General features: G+C 50.7%; 1 protein-coding gene across 1 annotated transcript in view; it reads left to right on the top strand.

Annotated features, from left to right (window-relative positions):
• Positions 1–258: 258 nt before the first annotated feature.
• LOC119452589 (uncharacterized) overlaps positions 259–6405 on the top strand; it is a 55876-nt gene continuing 49729 nt past the window's right edge. Inside the window, exon 1 of the mRNA XM_037714638.2 lies at positions 259–315. The gene's annotated coding sequence lies outside the window, so the exon portion shown is untranslated. The remainder of the gene's footprint in view (positions 316–6405) is intronic.

Here is a 6405-nt window from a genome sequence, read left to right as displayed (position 1 = left end):
CCAGGCATATAAACAATACTATCACAATGTAGGAGTAAAGCCGAAATGACACCTTGCCGGTGCGCTCGGGCTACAATAAACCTGCAGTTTTTTTTTAACACTGCTACAGTTAGTCTGGAAGCATCTCACCACGACGCCACGTGATACTCAGCAAGAAGTAAGCAACATCAATATTCCAATGGCCGTGGACGTCATAGTACAGGTGTTCCATTCTTTTGTTTCGTTTTGCGTTTTTAGAACGCATGCAGTTTGATATAAGCGTCTGCATCCGAAGTCATTGTGCTGCTGTCGCCTCCAGTGAGCGTGTGGGTTCGCGTGAGTATTTTTCTTGAAGCTGCTGCTCTTCTCTGTTGATGTGCGACGTTCCTTGAACGTGATCTTTGTTGCGTTGCTTAAAGCTGTTCAAACCTTACACTAAGTCATATTTTTGACTAAGAATTGCCGTATTTAATGCCGGGTGGTCAGACGTTTTAGCGACGGGCGTTAGCACAACCTATATGACCATCTATGGATGGCAGCGCAGCTTGACAGAATAATTGTAGAAGGTGTAGGATTCCTGCAGATTAGAATGCTTCCTCCGGGACGCCCGGTAACTCACTCTACAAAATTCGTGTCCGGAAACCGCCAACGCTTGCTGACCATAGATGTTTAGTGCCGTAGGGATGCTGATGCTCCTGAAAGGAAGATTAAGTTAGGTTTATTTTACATGTTTAACTTCATTAGGCCAGGAATAGGAAAAGGATGGTAATCATTATGAATTGCTGTCGAGGTCACTACGACAGGAAAAAGAGAACCAAGCACCGTGAAAGTATAAGAATCTCCGCCCACACACGCGGGCAGCTGCTATTAACCACTTTTCGCCATCGAAAGAAGAGGGGCATTTTTTCGCCCTCTAACAAAAAATAAACATTATTGCTCGGCGCAGGACGCGCCTGCATGAATCGGAAGTTTCTTGAACATTATCGATGGTTCTGTCCGCTGTCCCCGAATCTTGTAGAATAAGATTGCATGAGCGACGCGAAGTTTTAAGTACTCTCTGGAAGACACGCGGGCACCAGCGAAAACGGTGCTACTTGAAACACGTACAAAAGCCGACGTGCTTGACCCTCTGATCTGATTTCGACGATCACATACTGTACTCGCCGCTGTCGTTGCGCTTCGAATGTCACTTGCTTTTGTGCGCACAAGTTCGCCCATTAAAAAGCTAGTTTTTACAGCGAAGCTGCTAAGGGCTCACTCTTCGATGGTCGCGTCCGGCAAAAAAATGTGAAAGACACTTTGTAAATTCCAAAGTGTGTTCGGCGAAAGCCTGTGGCCATTCTGCTGACTATTCCATGTCTTTTTGAGATTGCTGAGAGAGTGTAAGGGGGAGAAGCCACAGCTGGCACCGTTACAGGGCAGGGACGGACGGACGGTTGGACGCCGCGAGTATGAGCCATTAAAGGCTTTCGCCCTAACAGAAAAAAAACTCTCATTGGCCGTATGCTGTGTGAAAAAGTGCGAGTGAAAGTGTCAAAAACCGCGGTTAGCCGTTCCATTAAGCCACCGTTTTGACAATGGTTGTGTGCGGTCACACAAACAACGCTCGCATGGTTGTCGACGGCAGCGGCGTTTTGCCCGCGTTCGCACAGAACGCGCGCGGCGTTGGTGACGTGTTTATGAAGAACATGCCAACCTTTGCCGTACACCCTATGGCGGTGTACCATAGCGACCATAAGGCTATGATCCCTCTGGTCACTAAATAAATGAAAACAACCGGATCATATATATTTCTCATTCTTTATTAGCTCAAATAACGAATTATAACATCATATCTTAATAGTCATATTTGGAAATACATAATTCCCACCATAGTACAGCTTCGCTGGTCTTCCATCTCCACCCCAGTGGAAGGGCTGACAGTTTTTTGATTAAAGAATCGCTACCGCGTTCTTCAACGTCACTACAACGTGACAATATCCTCGTCTTTGACATCGACCACGGCTGAGCAGGCTTCTCCCTGGCATCGACACCGAAATATATGTTACTTTACGGGACATAGGATTATAAAATAAACTGTTCCGGCTTACGGCGCATCGTTACTAGTATGTGACCATATATACGTGAGGATTAGGCGCTCTAGTTCAAATGCATGATAAGTTGTGTTTCTGACATAGCTAAGCTATTTTGCATTCCTAGTACTCATGCGCTTCGACAGGCATTGTTTAAAGTATATAGTGTAGCTGGATATTATAGCTGAGCTCTTTTTGCGTTTAAAAGCACTCAAAGATTGTCCGCGCATCATTTCAAGGTATCCTGCGTGGCTGAGTTTCAGGGTATCCTGAATGATTGGCGAAACTTTCTATTTCGTGTTACTTTTTTGGCGTTCTACTAGGATACCATGAACACTTGTAACGCTTTTATAACGCTTTCAAATGGTGCAATGGGAAATGTACAACCAATGCTCAAATAAACACCGTTCTTTAAATTCGGCCCCTCCACCTGGTAAAATGCTACAGACGAACTCGTACCCCAATCCTTGGCGTCTGAGCCGAATCGCACCCAGACTACGACGGAACTTTCAATTGTGCACAGTGTGGTGGACATGTGAACTTGGGACACATGTTGTGGGGATGCGCGACGCAGGCCTCCTATCTGGAGGACAAGAACAAGTGTGACGGCGCTCTTAGTAGCAGCGAGCTCCAAAACCAACTCTGGGCTGTGCAGAAGGCCCGCGAAGAGGCGGAGAGCCTAGGGCCTCCTATCTGACTGAAGGACACCCGACTGTTCGTCAAGGTGCAGAGAGCACCTCCCACGTCGGGACGGGGGACCCTTTTCGGAAATAAAGTTTCGCCAATCGCCTCCACCACCACCACCTGGTAAAACGCGATAGTTATTTTCACGAAACACCAACTTGGTGCTCCCGCAAATCCAGTGATGGTAGCGGGCAAAAGTTTTAAACGGGGACATTACTTACAACACTTTGGAGCACTTACAAAAACACCACCCCTGCACCCTGTACAGATGGTAAACCAGCGAAGTTGAAACGTGTGGCTCCGGTGTTTATCATTGGGTTAATTACGACGGTTCATTAAACTCTTTCTGAAAGGTTGGTTACGTCGAACCACAACCAGTCACACACGCGGCAGCTGGACCCAAAGTTGCATTCCAGGAACTCGCGTCGAAAGCGGGTGTTGGCCTCGGCAAAGTCGCCCCCGACGCTGCGACGTTGACGTCGACGTTGTCGCTGCTCTGCCTCGCGGGCCCGAGCCGCCGGATCCTCGGTCCGACGTCGCAAGCCGCGCATTGCCCCTTGCGCTCCATATCGCGGGCCCGATCTTCTGCCGAGGCGCTGGCGAGGCGCCGACGAGATCTCTCCCGCTCCTGCTCTCGACGCTGTTGCTCCTGTTGCTCGTAGGCCAGATTCTCTCCGGGAGAAGGAACGATGTGTGGCCGTGCCATTGCGAAGTCGGAGATAGACTGTTGCGTGCACTCTCGCCTGCGAGACAGAAACGGTGTAACTATCCGCGTTGCCAATCGTGCGCCATACCTTTGCTGAGAGAGAGAAACGACGTCACTATCAACGTAGCCTATGGCGGGCCGCACCTTCCGTTGGAGGGTTTCTGCGGACGGACCGCGAGCGTTTCGCGTAGGCATATACAGCTTCGCCATAAAAGGTGACTTGATCGTTGTCCACAACGCATCCACAAACATTTAATTTTGTGCACACATAACGCATGAATTGTCCAATGGTGTGGAACAGCACATCGCATATCTACCAAGGGCCCATGTTCAATGAATATTGTCACGAAGATAATTCATACGAACATGCCGAAAGAGAACAGCCTTCTTTAATGATGGCCGACACTCAAGAGAACGCGCGCACATCTGCGCCCTTCGTCGTCTCCTCTCTGCCGATCTTGTGCCTGTAGTGGGCAGCTGACTTATGACGATCGGAGCCTGTAGTGGGCAGCTTACTTCGCGTCATTACTCCCCACGTGAAAAGCCACCGTCTCGGTCGCCGGTTGGAGAGGGTAAAGGGCGACAGAGGGCGTGGGAGAGAGTTGATCAGAGGGGCACTTCTTCGCGGGCGTAGTACGGCTTCATACGTACTACGTGCACAATCTCGGCTCGTGCTCGCCGTCGGCTCGAGCTCATAGTAGTACTCTGAGGGACGATCTCGTAGTTCACGTCGCTGAGTCGCCTGACGATCTTGTACGGGCCAAAGTATCGGCACAGTAATTTTTCTGACAGCCCCTGATGACGGACGGGTGTCCACACCCAAACATAGTCGCCGGGTTCGTACTGGATGTGCCTTCGGCCACTGTTGTAATGGCGGGCGTCGGTACTCTGCTGGTTGCGGATGCGGTTGCGAGCAAGCTGTCGAGCTTCTTCGGCTTTCTGGATGATGTCGTCGGCGTTGTCACTTCTTGTTGTTCCGTTGTCTACCGGCAGCATGGCGTCTAAAGGCGTTGTTACGCAGCGCCCATAAACCAGTTCAAATGGTGTGAATCGGGTGGTTTCCTGCACAGCCGTATTGTATGCGAATGTCACGTATGGTAAAATTTGGTCCCATGACTTGTGCTCTACGTCAACGTACATGGAGATCATATCGGCCATAGTTCTGTTGAGGCGCTTGGTTAGTCCATTAGTTTGTCGGTGATAGGCCGTGGTTTTCCGATGATTGGTGTGGGTCAGCGTGACGATCTCTTGCATTAAGTCAGCAGTAAATGCAGTTCCTCGATCGGTTATTAAGATGGAAGGGGCTCCATGACGTAGTACGATTTCATGGACAATAAACATCGCGACTTCTGTAGCGGTTCCGCGGGGCACAGCTTTGGTTTCTGCGTACCTCGTTAGGTAGTCCGTTGCGACGACTATCCATTTGTTTCCTGTGGACGACGTAGGGAACGGACCGAGGAGGTCCATTCCCACCTGTTGAAACGGTGCTGGAGGAGGGTCCAGGGGTTGCAGCAGACCAGCAGGTTTCAAAGGTGGAACCTTGCGCCGTTGACAATCACGGCAGCTTCTCACGTAGCGCTGAACGAACGAGAATAGTTGTGGCCAGTAATACTTCTGGTGTATGCGCGCTAACGTCCTGGCGAAGCCTAAGTGTCCGGCACATGGGTCGTCATGACACGCCTGCAGTACTTCTTCGCGCAGCGAAACCGGGACGACAAGAAGGAACGTTTCTTGGCTGTTTTCGGAATTATTTTTGTAGAGCACGTCGTTCCGGAGGCAGTAAGAAGTCAGACCTCGTGACATCGGTCGTGGGACAACGTCGGCTCCCTGATTGTATCTAATGAGGGGAAGCAATGTACTGTCTGCACGTTGGAGTTCAGCCATCTCGATAGTGTCCACTACACCAAGAAACGGGAAATCTTGCTCTACGTCACAGGGCTTCCAAGGTATAGGTGCACGTGAGAGGCAGTCAGCGTCGCCGTGCTTCTGTCCGGATCGATATACCACTGTGACGTCGTACTCCTGAAGGCGGAGGCTCCAACGAGCGAGGCGGCCTGAAGGGTCCCTAAGACTCGCAAGCCAACACAGTGAGTGGTGGTCACTTACTACGCGAAAAGGGCGGTCGTAAAGGTAGGGTCGGAACTTGCCGATGGCCCAAACGACAGCTAGACACTCCTTTTCAATCGTGGAATAGTTGACCTCCGCCTTTGTGAGACTGCGGCTCACGTAGGCTAGTACTCGTTCGGCGCCGTCTTGCCACTGAACGAGTATAGCACCGAGCACCACGTTGCTGGCGTCTGTGTGGATTTCTGTGTCAGCCTTGTCGTCGAAATGCGCGAGTACGGGGGCTGCTTGCAGTCGCTTCCGCAATTCTGTAAAGGCTTCCTGTTGTTTTTCCGCCCACTCGAAGGGTGCATCTTGGCGTGTGAGTCTCGTTAATGGTTCGGCGATCCTTGAAAACCCCTCGACAAAACGACGGTAGTAGGCGCAGAGACCTAAGAATCGCTGAAGTGCCTTCTTGTCTGTTGGACGCGGGAACTCAGCGACGGCAGCTAGCTTCTCGGGGTCTGGCCTAACACCGCGGGGGCTGACTACGTGTCCGAGAAACTTTAGCTCCTGAAAGCCAAAATGACATTTCTCGGGCTTGATAGTCAGATTTGCTGTGCTGATTGCGAGAAGTACATTCTTGAGTCGTCCGAGATGTTCATCAAACGTTCTGGAAAACACCACAACGTCGTTTAAGTAGTCTAAGCACGTCTGCCATTTCAGTCCAGAGAGAACAGTGTCCATCATCCGCTGAAATGTGGCAGGTGCGGAACACAGGCCGAACGGGAGGACTTTAATCCATCAGGAGTCACAAATGCCGTTTTTTCGCGGTCACGCTCATCTACTTCGGTCTGCCAGTACCCAGACTTAAGATCCAACGAGGTGAAAAATTGGGCGTGGCGTAGACGGTCCAGAGCG

The sequence above is a fragment of the Dermacentor silvarum genome, chromosome 5 (assembly GCF_013339745.2).
Source record: "Dermacentor silvarum isolate Dsil-2018 chromosome 5, BIME_Dsil_1.4, whole genome shotgun sequence".
NCBI classification, from domain to species: domain Eukaryota; kingdom Metazoa; phylum Arthropoda; class Arachnida; order Ixodida; family Ixodidae; genus Dermacentor; species Dermacentor silvarum.
The sequence above is the reverse complement of the archived record's forward strand: the minus strand, read 5'-3'. Positions and strand labels throughout refer to the sequence as shown.